General features: G+C 40.3%; 1 protein-coding gene and 1 long non-coding RNA gene across 3 annotated transcripts in view; both read left to right on the forward strand.

The window, feature by feature from the left end:
* The first annotated feature begins 349 nt into the window (after nucleotides 1–349).
* On the forward strand, nucleotides 350–3,184 carry LOC123349078. The gene is made up of 3 exons (XR_006573361.1): nucleotides 350–486; nucleotides 920–981; nucleotides 2,475–3,184. It is a non-coding gene; the product is annotated as an uncharacterized LOC123349078 (long non-coding RNA).
* A 13,337-nt stretch (nucleotides 3,185–16,521) lies between these two features.
* Nucleotides 16,522–25,422, forward strand: part of CDH8 (cadherin 8) — a 211,005-nt gene continuing 202,104 nt past the window's right edge. For both annotated transcript variants that reach the window (XM_044987732.1, XM_044987733.1), the window contains exon 1: nucleotides 16,522–16,842. The gene's annotated coding sequence lies outside the window, so the exon portion shown is untranslated. The remainder of the gene's footprint in view (nucleotides 16,843–25,422) is intronic.

Below are 25,422 nucleotides of genomic sequence, written 5' to 3' on the forward strand. Positions count from 1 at the left end.
GCTGCTGCTGCCGCACTGCTCCCTAGCAAGGCTTGATGCATTTCCAACCCTGGGAGGGAAACCAGATTATTCCCATGAAGTTTTTCTAGCTACTTGCAGCCTGGAGTGTCTATTTCAATTCATTAAAAATGCATATGCAAACAGTATGTATTTCCAAAAAAAATTATGAATATACTATACTCTTATTTCATAAAGAAAAAGCAAATTACATACATATATATATGCACTGCCTTGCTACACTCAAATCCACTGTTGTTATATAGTATGTTGGTAAATATAGTATGTTGATACAGAACTTCTGGTTTTCTTTCTGCAGCTTCTCAAGAGGATGCTGCATCTGCTACTTCGATGGCCGTATTAGAGGGCTGGATGACAATTTCAAGGTTACAGTTTGGGGTTTTGCATTCTGAGACAAGGAAAATCAATCCTAATCTACAGAGGGACTGAATTGCAAATGTCAGAGTGCAAAGGGCTTGAGCCTGGCAGGTACTGAGCACTCTCAACTCCCTGGCTTCCCAGAGGCCCTCAGCACATTCCAGGGTCAGGCCTATAGTTACTAAGCACCACTCTGCTCACATAGCTGATTAAATCTTTTATTCTGCTTTAATAGAGCAGGATCTTCTTTCAATTTATATTGATGCCATCGAGCTGTGTTACTGCAGGTAAAGCGGACAGTGGCATTCACTAATTTCTTTCCACACTTACAGATAAAGAGTACAGGTGGAAACATTCAAGACTTACCTGGCCATCCATTTTTCTGCTTTAGGATACTTTCCACAAGCCCTCTTCTCCAGTGGAATTTAAGATCCTTTGGTTTACACAGTTACATGACAAAATTTGAGACTGGGTTACCTGAATTGTCATTCCAGACAGCAGCGCCACTGACAGAGGAACTAACCCTTGCTCTCTTCATTGACAGATGAGAACCAGAGCCATTCGCATGTTTAATGCCATCAACAACAGAAAGGGGAAAACAAAAAGGTAAAATTACATATGTGTTTTCTTCTTTTCACCTCTTTTATATCCTGGGCTTTAATCGAGGTACTTATTCGGATTTGCTTATGTGATTTTAGCATTCCCAGCAGGAAGCTCGGTACTAGTAAGAAATAGGAGATCTCCACAGGCTTTGGAATCTGAGTGAAAGCATCCAAGCAACTGCACTTTTTAGAGATGACTTAAATCCTATTTTTGGAGAAGAAAACATCACAACCTTTTAATTTTCCTTTCTATTGTCTCTTGGTGACAGATTGACAGGCCTGGAGAATGGAGTTGTCTATTCATAGAACAGGTTCAGTGTGGGTAGCAGCAGTGAATGCTTGTTCATGTAGCCCTGCTAGTGTGCCTCAATCCTGACCTAGAGAGGCTGCTTCTGGGGACAGGGGAGTTTAGTCTCTGTTCCAATTCAGTCCATGTTCTCTCAGCTGAAGCTGCCAAAATGGTTAACACTCAGCGCCAGTGTGGCAGTGGTTTTGTGATGTGAACAGCTCACCTCTAGGACAAAGGACTGAGACCACCAATTCATTTTACAATGAGCACCAAATAGAGTGAGATGTTAAGAGTTTTGTCACTAATGACCATCTCATTTTCTCACTCTTCAGCCAAGTTCTTCTTTTGCAGCATCACCAGCCTGTTTGCTTCTACAGACTGCTCACACCTCAGCTATGGTAATGAAAAATGTGTAGCAGAACATGGGGCTGCTCTTGTGCAAAATTATCTGCAGTTATTGCTGGTCTGGTAAAAGGAACAGACAAGGGAAAGATGAAAAAGATTGAGACCTTTCTCTGCCTTTAAATAAAGCATGAACATGATATACAACAGGGTGAACCACAAGCTAAGAAATAAACATGCCAAAGAATAATCCTTCAGTTTACTTTGTTTTCCCTTTAGGGATCATTCCCAAAGAAAGCCTTATGGTCAAAATGTTGTTACTAATCTCAATTTCATTTGCAATATTAATTTAAGATTTTTTTTTTAATTTGAGTATTTTAACAATGCCATTATCAGAAGTACCACTTCTGTGAGTGATGTAAACATATCAAGTCCATGGTGTCAAGCATATTTATCTGCAAGTGCTGTAAAAGAAGCCACTTCTGCAGGCCACTGAGATTACTTGTGATGAGTAGAAACATATGTGTTCAGACAATCTCATGAGTTCATATTTATATTTCCTTATGGGTCACTCTACTTATTCCATTAGGAAACAAAGTATTACACTGTCAGTCGTCGATATTGCATTGTTAACATTAGCTTCGCTTTTGCATTTATTTTTAAATTATGTATGAGACAACTCTGGGTGAGGGTGTGCAGCAATTTGTGGTTTGGAGACTAAAAGTCTGTCTGAGGGCACTTTCACAGAGAGTTTGGTGTGAAAACCATACACTAAGCCAAATATGTATCTCTATTGAACTATACAGCAAACAAGATGGATAACTACTACTTTAGTCCCACTGAAGTCAGTGTAATTTGTGTTTTAGGAAGCAATCCTGCAAGATGTGAAGTATCCTTAGCTCCCTGTAGTGAGGCGGAGTGGCCTCCCACTGACCCAGAGTGGGAAAGAGGCCACTTTCTGAGCCCAGGTGAGCAGATCCAGTCTGTGCCCGCCCACCCCTCCCATCAGAAGGAAGGAGGCGGACAGGAAATATAAAGGGTGGGTCCTGGAGCTCAGTTGTGCTGCAGCCGCTGAAGGATATAGATGCTTCCTGCCCGCTCCTGGAGACCATAGAGAAGCCCTGTCAAGCTTAAGATTGGCCAGACCTGCTGTAGCCACCAGCCAACCAAGGCACTGAGGACTTGCTGGGACTACCGCTAGCCATCTACCCTCAGGAAACAGAGGACCCCCCCAGATCCAGGTGCACCCCGAGGGGAGGGGAGGAAGTGGCCCAGGGACAGCTGACCCCAGTCTGGCTGCATTGCCGCTAGAAACCCGGTCAGCGTGTTGCGACTGGGTTCTCTGCTGACACGGTGGCGGAACGCTCCACTGCTGTTAAGGTCCTGGGCTGGGACCTGGTGGAGTCAGGTGGGTCCAGGCCCCGCTGCAACCCTGCCCCTGGGGTGGCTGCCTCCCCACTTTAGGCTGTGAGGCCTGTGTTTGTCTGCTGTCTACCTGAGACAAGATGTCTGACAATAGACTGCCTACTGCTCTGCCCTGCCTCAGAGGTCAGAGAAACCTTAGACTGTTGGGTGCCCCGCCCTGCTTGAGAGTTTGGAGCCAGAGGGCCAGAGCTCACAGATTGCTCACTTGCCCTGCCCTAGCCTGAGGGCTGGAAACATTTAGACTGATTGGTGCTCTGCCCTGCCAAAGGCCCGAGCCATATACCTTTGCAGCTCTGCCCTGCCTAAGGGCCAGAGCCGTAGACTGTTACTCCTCTGCTAATTCCCATGGGCAATGACTGACATAGTGGGTCAGAGTGGCCTCTAACTGACCCAGAGGAGGAGGGACCACCGCTAACCCACTACACTCCATAATACTGCCTGAATTGTATGTCTATGCAAATATTGATCAAGTAGTAAGGGACCAATTTTGGATGGGCCTGAGTGCCTTACCTGAGATGGTGTTAATGAGCATTTTAATTATAAAGTCAGGGACGCTGCCATTTTTATGAGCCTCTCCAAATGGAAATAAAAATTCTAACATTGTTACTTTTGTAGCTTGAAAGGAAAGATTCCTTAAAACAAAATGCAGGTGAAACTTCATTCAGTAGTTCTGCTGTCATTTGAATCTTAATTCCATGACGTAACCCGGCATTTGTCACAACTGGCAGATTTAATTGGAACGGTTACAGAAAAGTAACCTGATAAATAGGTTCTTGGAAGAACGGTAAGAGAAAGGTACTGGAGTTAAAGCTTGAATCTTTATTTCTTCCTTTGTAGTTCTATTGTGCCATGAAAGGAAGAGGGATATTTTACAGTGTGACTGTCATCTATAGGTAATAGAATATGCGTTGATGGCCCCTTTTATATTTGCAACATCATACATGTTAATCAGAAGATTCTATATCTCCAGTGCACTCTACAGCTGCCAAGTGAAAATAAATGTTATTTTGTTGCAGATGACAGTTGTCCAATGCGCAAACAAGTAAACTGATCTCAGCAAAAGAAGAATATTCTTCAGAGTTTTCAAAAGCATGCAAGATTGGACTGAGGGAGTTGATTTACATGATTCCTTAATATTCTACACACTACCTGCAGTGCATAATGACAGTACTTCTGCAAGCAGCCCTGTTCTTTTGTGTGCCAGAAAACAGTTTTCTGTGATCACAATAAGTAAGATGAAACAAAGGGGGTGGGGTGGGGAGAGAGGGAGGATATTATCTCAAAGAAGGCCAGGGTATAGAAGGAAGGTGAATGGGGAAAAATGAGGAGAGAGATATTAAAAGATGTTAGAGAAATAGAGTGTGGTGGGGGGGAAGAGGGGGAGAAATAGAGAAGCAAAGCATTCTAAGAAGATGATAAAACTGAAAGAATGAGTCATGACAGTACAGCAGCTAAAGAGGTAGGATATTCTACTTCTGTGGACCTTAACTCTTACAATGTTCACTGAAGGACTACATATCAGCATCTCTTTATGATAAGGCCATTGAGAAAAAATGTTATGGTTTGATTTGTTAGCTTTTGTTGGTTTTAATCGCTGTTTCTGCATATATATATATATATATATATATATATATATATATATATATATTATAATGCATAGCTTTTCAAAGGACAATTATGATATACATAGTTTATCTGGATATATGTACACATGTAGAATGAAGAGAGAGAGAAAAAAATCAGAAGATACTGAAGGTAGGTAGACTTTTTAATTCTACAAGGATGGACAAACCTCAATAGCTTTGGGGACACATTGCAGTAATGCTGCCTCAGAGTTCTATTCTCTACCCCATCCCCAGATCCAAGAAGGCTAGGACACAGCTGCAGGGAGATGAGTCAAGACAGGGAAATTGTTCAAGGGAGGGAATTGGTGAACGAGGAAGAGGAGGGCATTTTGCAGGGCTGGCCTGGATCTGCAGGGATGGACTGCTGTTTCTCTCCACAGACTGCCCCCTGTATTGTCTTGAATGTAGACGGATGATTTCTGAAATTTTCCAATTGTTGTTCTAGTACTAGTGCTTCAGTACCGGTAGTAACAAGGGAGGGATACGAGATCAGACCCACTCTTACAGTTACAATGACAGGGAAGTAAAAACACAGGTTGCCATAGGAGACTTACTTATGCTAGTTACCACCATCTGTGGAGCCAAGCTGGAGCTACAGCAAGAGTGGGAGAATGTCAGAAAATCCTCAGTGTAAGAGCAGCACCTACCTGCCGCATGCAGCCAGAGAGTTCAGTTTCATGGAAGTGTATATTGTACTCTCCTGCAGTTTACCTGGACTTGGGGATGGTAACATATGTCTCCTTTTTTGCCCATTACAGCTAGAAGCACAATGAAATAAGCAACCCTTTTTGGTAGACATGCATACAGTGCTGCTGGGGGTTTTTGTGGGTTTTTTTGGCTCACATTCTATAGGATTGTTACTAAAGTAATAGATAAAAAAGGAAATATGTTAAATAAAAACATTTATTAGAGGAAGTAATTTTAAATATTTAATGATACAATTAAGTCTTATTAATGTAATAGTCTTTATTCGTCATCTTAAAAATTCAAAAGGATAATTTTCTCTTTCATCTTTATTATGCAATGTTTGCCACAATTATTTGTTTTATATTCTTATAAATATTTGATGAATATTAGATATTTTAATTTTAAAAAATATGGGTCTTATTCATCACCGTGTTACTCCAATTTTAGTGAATTATAATGGAGTCACACCAATATAAAACTGGAGCTGACACAATGGTGAATCAGGCCCTGTATGTTTTACTTTAGTTATAATGACAGAAGGCCTGATCTGATTCCCAAGCAATTCATTGGGAGCTTTGTCATTGACTTCCATGGGAGTCGAATTAGGCCCTGTATGAGGATCCTGAGTTGTAGTGGCCATCATATGCAAATAATTTTGCTATATTTAATATTCTAATTCAGGGCACAACCTTGCATCCCCAATCCATGAGTAATTCCCATTTACATCCCCGTAGCGGCTGCAGGATTGGGTACATCATTTTCTGTATGTGAAAATGATTTTATCTTCTAACTTGTTTGACGACTTTTACTCTGAATCACTATGATTTTTGTTTTGTTTTGTTTTAATCCCACAACAGCCCAGTCTTCTGGCTGTCATGCTGATCAATATTGTCTCATTAGATCTATGTGGTCCTCTAGCTGTATCGCCTGTTGTTTCTTGTCCTAGACTTAGATTACAAGCATTTTTGGGGTAGGAACGGTCTTTGTTCTGTTTGTACAACACCTAGCACAACAGGGTTCTGGTCCATGACCGGAACTCCAAGCTGCAACCATAGTACAAATTATTATTAATGTATCCGTTTACTTACATATTCTGATTTAAGTTGGTGGTAGTTTGGAGTGCACTAGAATTGAGAGATCAGGCCCTTAATAAACACTATTTGAATACTGGTTTTAGAGTGGTAGCCATGTTACTCTGTATCAGCAAAAACAACAAGGAGTCCTTGTGGCATGCTCAAATAAACTGGTTATTCTCTAAGGTGCCACAAGGACTCCTCATTGTTTCTGCTATTTGAATAGCTCCACTTGTCTTACCAAAATTTGTAAAGCATCCCTGCTATAAATTGTATGTCATGCTGCTTATTGTTTGGATGAAAGACCATCTCGTGGAGCCTGATCCAATGCCTACTGAAGGGAAATTGGAGTCTTTCCATTCACTCGACTGAGTTTTGGATTAGGCCATGAAGGTGTTGACAGATATGACAGGGTAGACAGACAGACAAACATGATGAATATATGCAAGGTTAGAACTGAAGGTAGAATAGCAAGTTTGCTGAGACTGAGGGTTTGAGGAAGGTAGTGAAGGATTCCCACATCTTTTGTTTCTTCCCCTGGCATATATTATAACTTATGTTAGTCTCACAAGAAGTAATATTACATTGGGTCAGATCATTCTCCCGTCTAAGCTGAACTATTATCCACAGTATCTTGTCCACAGCTATTAGGCGTTTTCTTTTATTGCAATACCAAGCATTTAATAATATTATAATATGTGCAACCTACTAAGCTCTGAAATGACCTTAGAACATTTGTTTGTAAGGGCTATATGGAGATTTTACTCAGTTGCCTCCATAACAGGTATTTAAATTTGTATTGTATAGTCAAGTGATTGTTTCTCTACAGTGTACACTGTTAGCCATTTATTGAAAAAGAAAAAAAGTCCAGTATAAATGGCACTTTAGCATTAAGCCATGGGGGATTTAAATAATGTATTTTCTCTTTCATCAGTGGTATTTGTTGTACAGGTATTATAAAGTGATAGAGGAAGTGGATATTTTATTTTCACCACAATATCACCTCTTAATCCTTATTACAGTATCAGCTTGGGAGCTACATTATTAGCAATTCATAAGGACAATCACTTTATGGGCAATATGTTGACTTCCTTTTTCATTTGTGTGTGTGTGTGTGTGTGTGTGTTTGTTTTATTAAACAAATAAAAATAACAGCCCTAATAACAATACTTTGCTAAATAGGAATATACTTCTGATCGGTATAACAACCTTTGGGAATGATAGTCCAACTAGTAAAAAGACTAGTAGCCAAATTTAGGTTTGTCTGTGTTGTCATAAGTTTTCAGTTCTCGTCAATGTATGCATGCAATTCCCTTTATCCTTAAGGTGAGTTACTCAGGTACATACACAATACATGCAGGCTGGGATTCTAGAGAGGCCTTGTAACAGAGTACTGGCCTAGAAGCACGTGCTATCTATCATTCATTTTCCATCCCCCTTCTACCAATAACTGTTGCTGTTGTTGTTTCACCTCTATCTTCAGGCTGTACATTCTTACATTCCTTACTACACACAGATGAGGGGCCAGGCACACCAACTGAAGAGGTAAAATACAATGCCATTTCTGATCCCCTTCAGGTCACTTGCAGGTTTGAACCGGTGTAAATGGTGGATTCTCTATAACTTCAAGTCTTTAAATACTGATTTGATGACTTCAGTAACTCAGCCAAAGATTAGGGGCCTATTACAGGAGTGGATGGATGAAGTTCTGTGGCTTGCTACGTGCAGGAGGTCAGGCTAGATGATCATGATGGTCCTTCTGACCTTAAAATCTATGAGTCTATGTTAACTTAAGGTTATTTCCAAAACAGGATCAAAGTAACAGCCAAGAGAGGACTTTCCAGCTTCCAGAAAGCAAGAAGAGGGAGAGGAAATGCCCTTCTCCTGGAGTAGCCATTCCTGCCTATCTCCTAGGCCTCCTGCCAGGTCCCATGGAGGAACTACACTCAGAATCTGATCAAGGAGAATTGCTCTATATAGTCTCCAACAAGTAGTCATATGATACTTAGTCAAGTGACCACTCTTCATCACAACTTCAGCAAGCTCTGGTCTTAAGGGAGCATGTCCCCATAACATGGTGGCTGCACCTGTACTCACAGGTCAACTGTGGTTTACAGGCCCATAAAAAAGTAGCTTTATTTAGAAATTTCATGGAAATCCATGCCAAAGTCCTTCTTGTTAACTATAGCAAGACACTAACACTGCAGTCATTTCAGAGTGAAAATGGGGAAAGGAAGTTAGAATAAAATATTCATTTGATAGATTCATGAAATCTTAGGAAACTGAATTTCAGATCTGTATGTGAGAATCTGTATGTGGCTGGGAGAGTGGAAGTTAAGGGCCTAAATACCTTTCCAGGGTCAGGTCTATGGTGACTGTCCATAGAAAAAGTCTGAAAAACATGTTTGTTTGAAAATATTGTCATTCCACAAGAAATATGGATGCTTTGCTGCTTATTGAAGTTTTGTCCTTTTCACTTTTCTTCCCACATGTTAAACTACACCTTTTTTTCACTCTACATTTTCAGTGTTCCTTCCTAGTCTTTCTTTAGCTTCTCACTGCCTGTTGCCTCTCAATGTTCTTTCTTTGCATCCTCTATTTCCTCTCTATCTCTTGTCAGGCACCTCTCTCCTCTCCATCCTGCTGATGTGGCCATTAAACAGCTTAGCTGCATGGATTCCTCCTGTTGTGGAGAAGAAGCATTGTGTCTGGACTCAGTACAGTACTTCCTGTCACTGACTGACACAACACAACATGTTCAGCCAAGTAACTTTTGTATTTTGAACCAGCACATGATCTGAACAGGTAGCCAAACTAGTGACTTGGATTTGAGGAAGGATGCAGTCCCATGGTGCTCCCTCACTGTATGTGTATATCAGTAATTCTTTGGCTGTCTCTCTGTTTGTATAGCATAGGTAGCAATTAAAAAAAAAGCCTGAAACACATTCTAAAACAATAACTATTTATTATTTGTGCATTATGGTATTATCCAAACACGCTAATCAGAATTGGGGTTGTACACGTAGTTGTACAATAGTATTGTAGTTTTAGATGTATCCTTTTATGTATTACAGGATATGTTTTATAAAAGTCCTTTTTGCCTGCAACTTCTTAAAAATTAAAGACTTTTTCAAAAGTAGAAGCATCAGTTGGTGCTCAGCACTTAATGAAAATCAATAGACTTAGGAGCCTAACTTTAGGCTCCTATTTTTGAAAATCTTGGCTTATGAGTGTATTTTGCTGCTGGTTATATGTGGGGGAGGGGAAGAGTTGGTTCTGGTTTTGCTGTGTAGCTAGGAAACATACTCCTAAGGCACCCTTGCATATTTGGTTGAAAAGATTATTGGATTCTATGTGACTGAAAAGTATGTCAGAGTAAACACCTGAGAACAAACTGAGAGATTCACTCAGTGCTCTGCTTATATGAAAGAGACAATATGTTTATATATACACAAACAATTAATACAGAGAAAACTTAGTTTATATGTCCTCTGAGGAGAGAAAACAGTGTTACAAATTACTCTGGGATTTGGAGGAGTGACTGTTAGAAAAAAATCCTTCCTTTAGATTGCTACTTGCTTAGTTACTGCACGCTAGAGGGCACTTGAAGTAGAGCAAAAGATATTTCCATAGCCACTGAAAAGGAACGCGTTACCTGTATCTTCCTTATACATTGGAAGCTAAAGGCAAAGGATTAGGATGCTCAAATCACATCCAAAGCATTAATCAACAAAAAATAGGTAAGTTGATTGTTTTGTTTGATACAACTTTCTTTTTATTTTGTCTTGATCTTAGTGTTTCACATAAAAACAATGTCTGTTTTCCTAATAGTCAACCTGACTAATCAAAATCTCAAACAGTACCCTAAGAATAATAAGAAACGTTCTAAAGAAAATTGCAGCATCAAAGCCCAAGTAATTTGAAGTAACTTTAGTCAGAACCAATATGCTTCTCGCTTTCACATGCCTTCGGTAACAAGGAAATAGAACTGCTATTTGCTGAGTCCTCTGTGACAGAAGACTAGAGTGCAAAAAGAGTACTTTTAAATAAGAAAGAATCTCCTTATTTGGTCAGTGGGAGAGTGTTTTTCTAAAGTCTGCCACTCTCAAGTTTTTGTGGTGGTGGTGGTGGCTGAATCTTATCACTTCTGACACCTGACCATTTTGAAAATATACTCCTGTAAAAACCATTCACCTAGATAGGATTCTCAGAAAGAAAGATTATTTATAGCTGTACCAGCTTAAATAAATCAGGAACTGCAGTCAATGCATAAAGACAAAGACCTGGTATCAAAGGCCTCTTACACGTTTTGCCTTTTTTCCCTAGTGCCTGCTGTAAGTATCATTTAATAATGCTTTTACAAGTATCAGCTGTCTTTCAATAATTTTCCAAGCACTTAGTGATCACTGTTTCTCATAGTAAATTACTCAGGAATGCAAACCATTTGCAAGTATATTTTTAAAGGTGCAGGAAGGTGATAAGAAACTGTTTGCACCATTAGTTATGTTTGCATTAGCTCTGTGAACCACTAAAAGTGCACATCTCATTCAGAAACATTTCATATCTTTCTTCTTTTCTTTCCTCAGTCTTTGACTTTTATAAATGGTCTCATCAAATACAAATTATATTCCCTTGTTACCAAATGCACATGAAAGCAAGAAGCATGTTGGTTTTGACTAAGTTACTTCAAATTCCTTTGGCCTTGGTGCTGCAATCATATCCTTATGTCCATGTGGAGTTCCATTTATAGGTAAAAGTTGTCTGTTTTATACTGGAAAGCCAAGGAACAAATAATATCCTGTTAAATGAATCTTTGAAGAAAATCAAAGGAGGGGTTGATGCTGCACATAATTTTGAGTAAAAAGTAAGAATTATGTGTAAAATCTGAGTATTGCCTGAGAAAAGGAGGCAGCTCTTTGAGACATTAGTGAAATGATGAAATAAACAATCAGTTGTTGCATAACTTTTTATTTTAATACTTCTTTTTTTTAAGTGGCATTACTTGTGGGAATTCATGAGCAGTATTTAGAATGAATAAACATGGGATCTGATCAAAAGCCCACTGAATTCAATGAGAGAAACTCACATTAGCCTCAGTGGACTCTGGATCAGGCCCACATAACGTATCCACAACTAACTTCAGCCACTGACATTTCAAATATTGTGCTGAAGGAGGTAATCTTTCATTGGGTTAAACTCTGAGTATCAGGAATTAATTAACATAGTGGGTTCCTCTCTTCCCCCTCCCCCCAGTTTCAGGTTATTGACTTCTGTATTATTTAAATCAGGGGTTCTCAAACTAGGGGTTGGGACCCCTCAGGGGGTCGCGAGGTCATTACATGGCGGGTCGCGAGCTGTCAACCTCCACCCCAAACCCCGCTTGCCTCCAGCATTTATAATGGTGTTAAATATATTAAACTGTGTGTTTAACTTATTGGGGGGGGGTCACACTCAGAGGCTTGCGATGTGAAAGGGGTTGCCAGTAAAAAAGTTTGAGACCCACTGATTTAAATGATACGATGTTCTTCATTTTCATCACCAGCCAGTCCTTGTGAGGCTTGATCGTTTGTTGAGTTACCCCCCTATGAGCTCACTTCGAGCCATTTCTATTGATTTTTTTTTTCAATAAGGCCTGAGCTCTCGGCTGTCTTCTCCACAGAAAACAGTTTATGGCACTTCTTTTCATGTTGAAAAGCAGGCAAATATACAATAAATAATCAACAACCCCTTTTTCAAAAGCTGAAAAGGATGAAAAGCTATTTGTATTCTATTATATTCCATACAGTTTTAGAAGGAAACCAGACAGTTTCTGCCTCTGTGACCATTAGAAGTTCCATTAGGTTTACCATCCTCCTTCTTCGTGATAAGAACAAAATATTACGGAGGGGGAAAAAATCTTTTCCTGACAAAGAAAAGTAAATAACCTCTATTTCCTGGGGATCCTGATCAGTCAAAAGCTGGTTCTGTGTGAAATGTCCTGGCACAGAGATCTAGTTTTCAAACATTAAACTGTGGTATAATCTGTGTATCCAGGAGGCACCCACATTTTAAAATGATTCTTTAATTTTTCACCTGCATTTCACATCTGATGCTCTTTATTCTTCCTTGATTGCAGCTATTAATTTAAAAAGCATATTTCCATGGTAGTTGCCACTGCTTTCCTTTGGGTATGGAATGTAACCACGACATTTAGAATTTATTTTTTAAAGGGGAAACAATCTATAGCTAGCATACTCCTCAGCACCACAGGATTTTAACAAGAGTGTATTAGCATAAGTGGAATTCTTGAAGTAAAAAAATCCCATCCCCCGACTCCCACCTTTCCTTCTCTCCCACAATAAAGTTTTTAATTTAGAAATAGGGGGCAAGATCCTCTGGTCTGCTAAGTCTTAATCTGCCGTATGAGGATTTGCCCCTACAGCGGAATCCATAAATGGCAGAGAGCTATCTTACTCATTCCATGTTGTCCCTCCTTCTAGCTAGTGACCAAGGAAAAGGGGTCTGGCCTATACCTCAGTGATCCCCAACTCCAAGAAAAGCTCCTAGGTATTATTTTGTGGATGTTCTACAGCCTGTGTTACACAGGACGTCAAACTAGGGGATCACCAAGGTCCCTTCTGGCCTTGGACTCTATGAATTATTAGATTTTTATTGTTGTTCTTTCAAACCTCCCCCCCCACACACACTGGAAGATGAAGAAATCTCCTGATTTTTAATATAAATAAAACATATTAAACTTCAGGTATGTGAAGGCTTTCTAAATATAAGTTAAAGTGTTTGAGAAACTGTCATTAATACCCAGGAGTAAAGAAGTACAGACAAAACATCCTCATCCCTCACCATGACATTATCTATATTCTTATATTATTGTTCAGTTGGTGGAAACAAAGGTGAGAGGGAAGATACCTTTTTGTTTGAATGCAAATCTGAATAAAGTGAAGCCACATTGCTGATGTTATCTATTGCACTGCAAGGTGTCTCATCATTCCCTGCTCCAACAAACAAAAATAACATTGTCAAGTATTGTATGCAATTACTTTTCCAAGACAATAGGAGTCAACCCAGAGCTATAGCTAGGTAGGTAAAAATTTGGAATCTTGGGGAAGCAACTGAAGAAAAAAATGGAATTGAGGTATCCCTCCTCCCTCCCCTGGAAATTTCACATTTCAAAATGCCAGCTACTGTTTCCTTTTAATTTTGAAAATCCATAAAATCATCAAAATTTTGGGCAAAAAGGGAAACACCTGTTATCTGGAATAACTTACCAGGGAAAATTACATTCTTTTATCAGGGGCGGCTCTAGACATTTTGCCACCCCAAGCACGGTGGCATGCGGCGGGGGGGAGGGGGGGGCGCTCTGTGGGTCACTGGCCCCGCAGCTCCGGTGGACCTCCCACAGGCATGCCGCCGAAGGCTGCCTGCCTGCCACCCTCCCGGTGACCGGCAGAGCGCCCCCTGCGGCATGCCGCCCCAAGCACACGCTTGGCATGCTGGGGCCTGGAGCCGCCCCTGTCTGTTATAATAACAAATGCCACACATCAAAGTCACAAAGCCCCCAGTGCAGACGTGCATTTTCCATCAGAGCTAGACAAACAGATATAAAAACATTCAATAGTTGTCACTGGCATTTAAAAAGAGCTAATAAACAGCAAGCCAAGCCAGCATATCACCTCCCCCTATGTAGGAATAGGGGGCTCCATTGTTCACCTCCCATTCATAATCAAGTCTTCAAAGACCCTTTGTTCCTACACAGTCATGACACCCAGGCAATTTTGAGGTTTACAGAGGTTCCCCTTAAAAGAATAAGTTTGAGGCCTCAAATGATGTCACTATAAAAATAAATCAATTAAATAAATAACAAGCATAACCCCTTCAAAAACAACAAGCTAGCCTCAGCAGTGCAAAAAGATGTTAATCACACTCCCCAAATGAAACATTTCCTTAGTAAAAGAGCTTTTTCCTTATAGTGCTACCCCACATCCCTACCCCTCCTCTGTCACAGTGCACTAATGGACTGCAACAGAAATGTGCCAGACTATACTCCTTTGTAAAACTAACCTTCAGAACCATGATATGAAGAATTACAAACAAAAAACCTGTAAAACACTCAACATACCACAGACATAAGTATATATTGATACACACGTGTGAGTATTACATACACACATATGTATATATCTTCCAGAGTGAAAACAATATTCAGGCACACATCTTCCAGTGAAAAACAAAAGGAAAAACACAAACTCAGTTAATAGATTTTTAGGGCCAGAAGGGATCATTATTATCACCTAGTCTGTCCTGCATAACAGAATTCTTTAGATCCTTTGCACAGGAACTTCATTATGGGCCCTTTCTATAAGTGCTGAATGCTTCAAATAGGTGCTGAGCCTCTTACTAAAGTGAAAAGGGAGCTGAGGGTGCTCAGTACCTCTCAGAAGCATTCAGCATGCTGGGGGATTGCACTGTATAAAACCACAACAGGTAATCAGTGATCACAAACAGGAACTAGAAACTAGGAGCCATAAGGTCCGTTGTAATCCCAAGAGGCCCAACCACATCAAGAGAACTTCTAACAACATAGTTGTCCCTTAGTGCTGCCACATCTTGTTGTACTGAAGGGACCTAACCTTGTTCCACCCCATGCTAAAGCTCTAAAATTGGGTCACCCAGCACAGCTATACTTGTAGAATGCTGGATAAGGGCTCACAGTGATGGGGAGAAACCTGACTCTCTCGTGCACACATGCATATGCCTTATTTATTTTTATATATAAATGATTTTAAAATAGCTCCCTTAGCATGACTCCCTGGCCTCTGTCCTTTCTTCCCAAAGCCTCCTACTGAACATTTTGGTTGAATTTTCCTTCTGCAGGGTCTGTTTTCATAATACTGATTAAGAATATCCCCTCATTCCTGTTATGTGGTCTCTATCCCCCCCCAATCCCTTTTTCACTCCACTCATTTCCCCCTTCCTTTTCTCTCCTTCATCCCTTCACCATCACACCTTATTCCTATTCCTGCACCTCCCACCAACTCCTCCCCATTCCTGTCCTGAGGCCTCCCTTGCCATCTCATTCCACTCACACTTCTCCCTTCCACCCAAACCCTCCTCTTCCTTTGGCTCCAGCCTCCTTGTGTCTCCCTTCCCTCCCATCCCCTGCTCTCCCCATCCTCCTCCGTTTAGTTTCTTGTATCACACCCATTACCTTGGTATCTCTGCGCCTTTCCAGGGGGGCACTATGAGAGGGGTCTGCCACACTGTGTCCTAAACTCTTTCTCTTCATTCTCCCCCACCCACCCCGACTTTGGGGTGTCTCTGCCTCCTGAGGACTTTCTATTTCTCTCCTAGGATCCTTTGAGTCTCTTCCCACTGGAGGCTCCTCTCTCCTTTTGCTCCCAGGGTGTTTCCCCCTCCCTGCCCCTGGAATGTGTGTCTCCCCACTCTTCTCCCTTATCTCCCCTCCCACCCACTCCCTTCCCTGAACCCTGGGGGTTGTAGCACCCTGTCCCTTCTCAGCACACGCTGCCCCCGGCTTTCAGCCTCCACATTCTCTCCCAGGACCCCTCATGAAAAGCTTGGACCCTAACACCGCCCACCCCCCTCTGCCATCCCCCCCTCACCCCTTTGTATCCAGGACCCCTAAGAACTAGCATCCTCTGCCACCAGCTGTCTTTCCACCCTCTCTGCTCCTAGCCACCACCGCTCCCGCAACTCCCCTGCTCGGCTGCCCCTGTCCTCTGGCTCCTGCTCCTCAGACCCCACTGCTCCCCTTTCTTTTCTCTGATCGGAGCCCCCCCTGCCCGCCATCTCCATCAGTCTTCAGTCCCATCTTAGCCTCCCCCGCTCCCATTCCGCGTCTCCTCCTCCCGAGTGTTTGTGTGAAATACACCAGCCTCAGGCTGGAAAGGCACCTGGCAAGGAGCTCGGGAATGAATGGCTCTGAAATTTGTAGAAAAGTTGTGTGCTTACTAGATTGAAGGGAAAAAAAAAGATTGCTTACTTGAATTTCCAAGCGCTAGACCTGCCTCCGAGATCAGCCCAATAAGAGCTGTCAGGGGAGGCTCCCAGCTCACTTTTCCACATCACTTCACAGTTACATCTGGCAGGCAGGCACATTGGAGCGCTCAGCCCCTGAATTAGTGGATTTATTTGGAATATCCCTGCTTTCCTGGCGATGTGCTGCTGCCTCTGATCTGTGCAAAGGGAGAAATTACTAACTGCACTTTACTATGCAGGCACAGAAACCTGAGAGTCTAAGTAACCAGCTTCTCCTCCAGCATCAGCAGCATCAAAAAGCATGAAAGAAATCCGGAGAATCCTGCCCATTCAGACGGACTGGTTAATATTTTCCTTTCCCTGAAGTAGACCCTTTAAATCCATTTGTGAAGTGGTCTTCGCAAGACATTTCCTGGGTCACTGAAAGAGTGAGTATCTGTTTTATTGTTAGCTAGTTATTTATTTCTCACTGGTAGAAGGTTTTCTCTCCATGGATTTGTCTTTGACTTGATGCACCTTGCGTACACTATCACAGACACTATCTGTCTGTTTCCTTATAAACAGATGCATTATTAGACTGAAGTGTAGTGGCACATTAATTCGGATTCTTTGAAATTCCCTGATAATGGGATGCCAGTTTGGGTGTGTGGTTTTTTTTTAAAGGTTCAGAAGGAGTTTTTATATCACAGTGAGCTGTTCACTGGGCTGGAGAGCCCGTTTCTTCTCCGTGGTGGTTTTTTTTTTAAGTACAATAAATCTCTGGACTGTTGTACTGTGGTGAATAGATGCAGGGCTGTATTCATGCATTGAAGTAGATTGCAGTTTTCGTGCTGAGAATAAAAATCAGCCACCAGCCAGATATGTAAATGGTGGAGGTGGAGGCTGGAAGAATCATAAGAGAGGGATTTCCCCCCTATTTATCACTGCCGACCCTGTGGTCCCCCAAACCCCTCAAATAAAGCCTTGGATGGAATTGGACTGATTTATCCTCCCCCCGTTTCAGAAAGGAAAGTCTCCCGTCAGTTCTCCTCTCTCTTTCTCTAAGCTGAGGTGGCAAGGACGCGTTAGCTATAAGTAGCCAAGCGAGCCATCCCTTTCCCATAAGTTGTTTTCTTTCCCTGTCCTTGTTGACTAAATAGTGACTGCACCCAGCTGAAACTTAGGCGAGGGCGCAAACCCCTTCGCTCCAGTTGCTTGTTAGTTGCATCATGACGGAGGCTTCTGGAGAAGAACGCAGGACTGTCGACCCCTAACGCGGGCTGTTCCACTGCGTGTTTCATCCTCGGGCTGAGAACGAATCGCATGTTCTTACATTCTGCTCGGCTATCGCATCTGCTTGGTGGTAACATCTCAACCGGGAGACCCAAGCTGTCAGATAGCATCCCCGCTAGCTTGTATCAGATCTACAAGAACATTGTGTTCAGCTGTGGAGCATAGAAGGCACCGGATCAGACTATAGCACTGAAAAGCTTCAGTATAGAAAACCCAGGGCAATTTCTCGGTGGATAATATAGAGGAGATTAACTCAAGTCCTTATTTAGGCACTGGCTGCCACCATGAAGATGCCACCACTTAACATAAGCAGGGATTCCTTTGTGATTGATGGCCATTCAGTCATGTCTAGACCCTTTCTCAATTTAAACAGTTTACTTTAAGTACCAGACTAAACGGAATTGAATCTATCCAAACTAGCACATAATAGCATTATAAAACAGGGCTCTGGTTACCAACAGGTATCAAAGGCTCCATGCTCCTGCTACTCCCAATCCCCCTCCCCAAATCTTCTGTACTTTTCCTTCCTCTGAATATAAGAATGTAAACTTTAATAAAAGCTGACACGTTTAAACAGCCACCTTGATGAGCTCATCAATGACTAGCCATTTGTCTTCATGGGCATCATTGCCAGATGTTTCCTTGGACTGCTGAATGTAAGAAATCAAATAACATTAACTGTCTATTGTTTTCAAATCTACAACATTAGTGTTTAATAGAAAGCTGGCTAACAGCTGCTCACTTCAGTTTCAATTAAAGAATATAGCTGATAAGTAACAAAGCTATAGATAAAGAATCCTCTTAACTTTACTCATCCTCTTTCGTAAATTCCTGAGGAGTTTCTTAGCAATAAGGATCAAGAGAAATATGTGATACTTCCATATGACTGCAATCTGAAGATATTTCTCTACAGTCCATTGTTAGGAACAAGATGATATTTCACAATTGGTTTCTCAGGAAATGTAGGTTTAGTGAAAATATTAAACAAGCAAATACATTAAAACAAGTAAATGATCCTAATGTACTTTTTCAGCTGTCTTAATCAAAGAGAAATGATCAAAATGGCTAAATGCATTGATGGTATTTTCCACACATATTAAAACATTACTCATCAAATCCACAAATATAAAATCTGATAACATTAAAACCCAAAAGCTCTCTACAGTGTAACCCTCCTGGCCTAATTGTGTGACCATTTCAACCTCAGAGCTATATGAGGGGAACTGATTCTTATATAATATTCTAGTTTAGGGTTTTCCATCCATTCAACCTTGCAGTTGTGCCTCACTGAATGCAGAATTACCCATAATCTTCCCCTCTAAATACTGCTGTTTGCTTTTTAATATTGCTATTTATTGAAGCACTTTTCAATCTTTCTGCAATACTTATTTTATAATATCATGGGATTTAAAGGATTTCAGTTTCTATTGCTATTTGTAAGTTGAAGGCCTCTTGCAGCAGAGGCTATGCTACCTGGAAGTTGTATTTTGTGGACATAGGTATATTATGATATACGGGTGAATAATTTACTGTTAATTGAAATATGGTGTGAGTCACAAAAAGCTACTTGTGAGGTTTCTTATCTTATAAAAAGTCATTAAATGAAATAATATGTTTGGCTGCTTAACAAATGTTGATGCTGTTTATATGACATTAAAGCATCTTTCATATATATATAAAAAAAAGCTTTATAGCACTATGGGAGGGAATCCTCCGCAGATCACTTCAGTCGTGCCAGCCCATACTCACTATCCCTTCTAAAAAGCTTATAAGAGGGTGTCCATGGTCACAGACCAGATATAAATTTGCTTATTATTTTTAGAGGTGGTTTCTAGAGAAGCTCTGTCTCTTTTTCACCACACAACTGTCAATTCCCTAGTAAAGATATCGATTCCTGAAGGTCTCAGTGCCCTATGTACTTAGCCTGGGACTTCTTAGTCAGAGGTTGGGATTAAGGGCAAGGGGCTCACCCATATGACCCCTGATATATACGAATATGTAAAGAACTTGCAGTATTACTTCAGCTAAAATTGTTTTATTTCCCATCATGAACACGGGGGTGGGGAAGGATATGATATGATTTATATTTATTTATGAACAGGAATGGATCTTTGATAAGAGACAGAGTCAACACAAAGTGCATATTGAAAGCACATGGCGCTGCAAATCTTTAACAGTTATGACAAGATAGAGTATCTATAAACAATACTTATAAGAAAGCAACTGCTAATGCTACATAATATAAATGTTAATGTCTACTCACAGCATTTTGTATAACCAACCATATATTATTATTATTATCCAAACTACATGTATATTGTATTGCATTTTCCATTTTAAAGTTGCCTCATTGTAACACCATATAAAGGCTGACCTTTAGGACAAACTTTTAATAATAACAATTGTGTGCACCTTGATTATATCTGCAATTCGGAAACCCATATAAGACTTTGTGAACTGTGAGTTTAAAAATAACACAAATCAAATTTTACCGGTGGGAGGAGAACTCCAAGACTTTTGCATTGAAATGTTTTAAGCATCATTGCTACCATAAGTCTGCATCAATAGAATTCAATTAGATGATGTAAACTCAACATTTTTTCTTAGCCTTGTTGCCATAGAAAAAGTGGTACACTTCATAGCTTCCTAAACATAACTATTTGAGAAAATTTACCCTTTTAGAAATTGAACAGAAGTGCCAATACAGTTTACATTTTCAATTATTTCCCCCAGTTCTTGAACACTTTCATTAAATGTCTTAGTTTGATAAATCAAGTAAACAGCACCAGCACAGTGGCATTTCAACTACAGATGCAATTTTAACTTTTCAGGATTTCTCTCTAAAAATGCAGTCTGAAGGTGGAAAGAAGAGCGGACACAGAAAGGTGCCCTCAGAATTAGTTTACGAGCAGCTGACTCCAAGCAGAGGACCAATTCCTGCTTGCCTTACTCATGAGTAGTCCATTACTATCAATTACCATTTGATGGCAATGGTACTACTTGAGGAACTGGTCCAACAAGGTGCTAATGACTATTTATTACCACTGTAACCAACGGGAGTTAGGATGTTCAGCATCTTGGTGGGTTGGGCTCAGAATTAATAAAATGAGCAGGATTTGACTCAGGATATGCAAAACCTAGGTATTGCTTTTCCTGAGGCGCCTCCAATGCGTGTATGGCTGTCTAAAGCCAACTTTCCCCCTGAAAAACGTTAAACATGCCCAGGGGAAAAATGCCTCTCAGTATGTTTTGTTCAGGCTTCTATTCCTAGTAGAAGCATCTGTGTATCTTGTTAAAAATAGTATGTCAGAAATTTTTTAGTTCACGAGCTTGCTTTTAGTTTTCAAACTTAGTGGTGTGTTTTAAATCCAAACAGGTTAATTCTAAGAGACACTACACAGCATACTTTAAGGAACTCAGCTTGCAGTTTAAATCCATTTGTAATCAATTTCTCTTTGCTATCACCTAATGTTTAATCGTACAAACATATATGTATAAACTAAACGCCAATGTGCTAAGCAAATTGTGTACTTCTAGAAGAAGAATGCAATTCATTAGTTTTGCAGGCAAATACACATTTCTGACAGTGAACATCAGTATTATGGATTGAATATATGTGCTCGTTATTTCCTTTCATTTAACCAAATAATCATTGGACCTTAATTTCTACCCTGACTGAACTTGAAATGAGTCTCATAAAACCAGTGACCCTGTGGTCTTTAATCTCAGGGACTGTGCTTTAAATATATTCAATAGGAAGAAATTTAGTTCAGCCTGGCAAATGCAAATGGCAAAAACAAATATAGGGCCTGATTCTACTCCCATTAAAGTCAATGAGAAAACTTCCACTGACTTCAGTGGTGCAGGATCAAGATCTTAAATCCTAATTTCATATGGTGCTGTTAAAGGATATTAACCAAACCTTAGCATAACTACCATAACTACTGTATACTGTTGGCAAAGCCTGGCAATGTTTCCTTTTCTGTATAGATTTACATTCTTTGGCATTTATTTCAAGGGAAACTTCATACATATGCAGTCTTTAAACCATAAAGACCAAGGGTCATTTTAGTCACATTTCAGGTTGATGCAAAAGAAGGTTATTTATGCTACTTTGCTTAATTGGGCACGATAGGTGACATTCTCTAAAGAAAATCCAGGAAAGAACGATAATGGTTTCTGTCGTATGTCAATGGACTACTGAAAAAGAATGAGAAAATATATTTATGGCCTCCATTAATATTTAAACAATTTTCAATAAGAACAGGATAAGCACATCTCAGTTGCTGAACATCTGATGATAAATGATGCCCTAGACAGAGGATGGTTAACACCTAATTCTCAGTTAGAGGCCAATCTGTTTGCCTTTTAAGAGCTCTCAGTATGGTATGCACAACTTGCATTTTCCCCTCTCACTTTTGAAAGTGTTATAGGTCTTTCAAATTATGTAATACACCCTCATAAAAATTAGCATTGGTCTGAGAGATGAGATTGGCACCGGCTAGCAATATTAAATCTATACGTAGTCTAGTATTCTATTTTGGTGGAAGGAAAAGTGCTTTAATCACCAGACTGCATAAAATAAAAAAATTGAGTTCAGTCATATTCTTCCCTTTACTGTATAAATAAACTGAGGCAGATGTGACCATATTGCATTTCAGTGTTATCATCTGCTAGACCGCTTTGGTGGTTCAAATGGAATATGACATTTCTCCTTCTCTCTGTTTTGAGCTGGCACCATCAGCTTCTCAGCAAGACAATGTGGAGGAGAACTGACGCTCTGACACAGATCAGTGGGAAATCTGACCCTCGTGCTCTGGCAAATAATCATTTTTTTAAGCTAGGTGTGACATTCTAAAAAGGCGTAAGCGTGGCACATGCTCTACAGTATCTGTTTATTTTAATGCATAGTTTCTTTCATATTTATATTACAAGAAGGAGCAAGAATGATATAAATAGTAATTTCATTGGAAATGAAGTACGATCAAGCAAGTTGTATTACTGAGCTTGTAAACTCTGTGGGACAGGAGCTGTCTTTGTTTGAATAGTGCCTAGCACAATGAGATCCTGGGCCATGTGTGGGGATCCTAGGCACTATCGAAATGCAAATAATACATTAGGAAAACATGAATAGTTTTGAAGTGCTAAGAACAACACAAAATTAACTGATTTTGATGAGGCATTTAGGGGCTAGTTCTGGGAGATGATGCGCACTTCTACAGATCAGTGAGAGTCCTGATATTCACATGCTTAAAGTTCACACTTGCTGAATTGGAGCCTATGGCTTTATCGGCAAAGGATTCAAATAATAGTCCTAGTAATATATTATATAGGACAGGATCATCGTATCAGTTAGAGATAGGGAATAACTTCTAGATCCCAAGATGATTCTACTCCTCCCCTCCTTCAAAGGCAAACTATAGGTTCCTTCAGAAGGGGTTTTCTGAATGTAAACATTTGGAAGAATTATGCAAACAAGAAGAGTTAGACTTGTGTGTCGATATCGCAGGTCTTCACATTATGCAACTAAGTGAATAACAATTGATAGTTTGCTATGATGTTGTCATTGGCTTGGAATAGGTAAATTTGATTTGTTGAGTTATAGAGTTTAAGGACAGATGGGACCACTAGATCATCTAGTATGCCCTTCTGTATGTCACAGGACATCTGCACTATCCAGTACCTGCCTACTAAACCCAACAACTGAAATTAGACGGAAGTATTACAGCCCATAAGAGATTAGACTATTATATGCCACAGGCAGGGCATAGGAGGGACTGAGGTACACGAGTGCCTGAAGTCCCCACCATGGCAGGGAAATGATAAAGTGTATCATTCTCCTTTCATCCTGACTCATCAATGAGATGTGGAATGACCTGATTCCTGGAGAAGCCTCCTCTCCCCACCAGAGTACTGACGGTATGTTTTCTCACTGAGGAAAAAGAGGAAGGGAAAGTGAGGCAGTCAAATGGTGTAGATTATGAATCTCCCAGATGTGCCTTTTTTTTTTTTGAATGAACAAAGTGGCATTATTTTAGGAAGTTGTAAGCTTGTAGGCTGTTAAATAACCACGTCCTCCAATGTTTTAAAAAAAAAATCCTCCAGAGGCTTTCCTGAAGAAATGATTGTTTGTGTATACGTGTGTGCATGACATGTCTCTCTATGTGCATGCCTCTCTGTGTGCATGCATGTGTAAATTCTACCTACAATATATTGGAAGGAAAGTCTGAAGAACTTTTGTGCTTAAAATGCTCTTTTGTATAAGAACTGGGAGAATTGTTCACCTCTTCTAACTATAAAAAAGCTGCAGTGCATGACTAAGCTTAAAAATTAAGGTAGCATATCCTTACACTTTCACAGAGAGTGTTAGTGTGTGCGTGGGACAGAGCAGTTAAGAAGAAAGCTTTAACACGGTGTCTCTTGGCCTGACATCAAAATAAGTAGTTCTTTTTTAGTCTTGCATTGTTTCAGTTTTTGATGCAAATGTGAATGGGAGCAAATTGCCATTGACAATATAAAACAGAAAACTTGGACAAATGATTTGCATATATATATTTGACCAGATTCTATCCTGCCTTATGACACTGCTTTGCAATATTTTATGTAGCTGGCCATGGGAGGGTCACACTATTGAAGATGGATTCTATTATTTATCATTATTCTTTATTACTTATGCAGTGGCAAAAAGCACACTGAGCCGAAGGCAAGACTTTGCCCCTAGGAGCTTACAATCAAATTTCAGATATAATGCAACCATTGAGAGCAGCAAAGAGCATGGGGGATGTGTGATGAGGATGCTCCAAGGTTACTGGCATAGTCAGTTTTTGTGTCTTGATGGTTCTGTTAAAGCTATTTATTTTTCTGGGTTTTTCAATGGCAAATTATCATGCCAAATATTGTAGGACAGCTCACGTGAACAAGGATTACCCACATGAATGAGGAGTGGAGTATCTGGCCCTTGTGTTTTTACTGTAGAAAACTTCAGGGTTTACTGAGCTGCCAGGAGAGGATTAGCAGAGGGAAGATTCTGCTTCCCACACTGGGAAGGGTTTTTGCATCATGTTGCTGCCATTACTGAGGAACCCTGCTAGAACCCTGAAAAAAATGAACTAGGAAGCATGAGTGGAAGTGTTGCTAGTGTAACCAAGACCTTCAGTGACAAATGTAAAACTAAAAAGGATTACGTTTAAAGAACAGATACAACAGTGTGAAGACAAAGAAGACAGGTATGATATTCTAACTACTGTGGAAAGTAAGTAAGAAAGGACTAAGAGAAAAAACAAATGAACAATAGTGAGGAAGAAGCAACTTCCAGATGTTAGAAAAGGAGGCACTGTAAGGTACAAAAGTGTCTCTGTTGTCTGTTAGCTATTTAAAAAAAACAAGAGGTGGTTGCAGATTTTGAACCGACGTGGACGGCATGTTTAGTTACTGATCATGGGCCAAGGGGACATCGAGATAATGGGAAGAAAGTGTCATTGTTGATGAGTATGTTCCAAATAAAGGAAGCCAATCCGAGGATATTAGTTATTGCAAAAAGCTTCTGATTAACTGTCCTGATGTGTTTTCCTAACTTGAGTGAAAGTTGTCATCTAAAGCTCTACCTGTCCTGCAGGAAGGGAGGATCTTTAATTTATTTATAGCAGGGACTCAAGGTTGTTTAATGGAATTTTCCCTGCAGGGCAAGAACTCCCATGTGAATCTGATGGAACTTTGAGACTTCAGGAGTGTATACA

The sequence above is a fragment of the Mauremys mutica genome, chromosome 14 (genome assembly GCF_020497125.1).
Source record: "Mauremys mutica isolate MM-2020 ecotype Southern chromosome 14, ASM2049712v1, whole genome shotgun sequence".
NCBI lineage: Eukaryota > Metazoa > Chordata > Testudines > Geoemydidae > Mauremys > Mauremys mutica.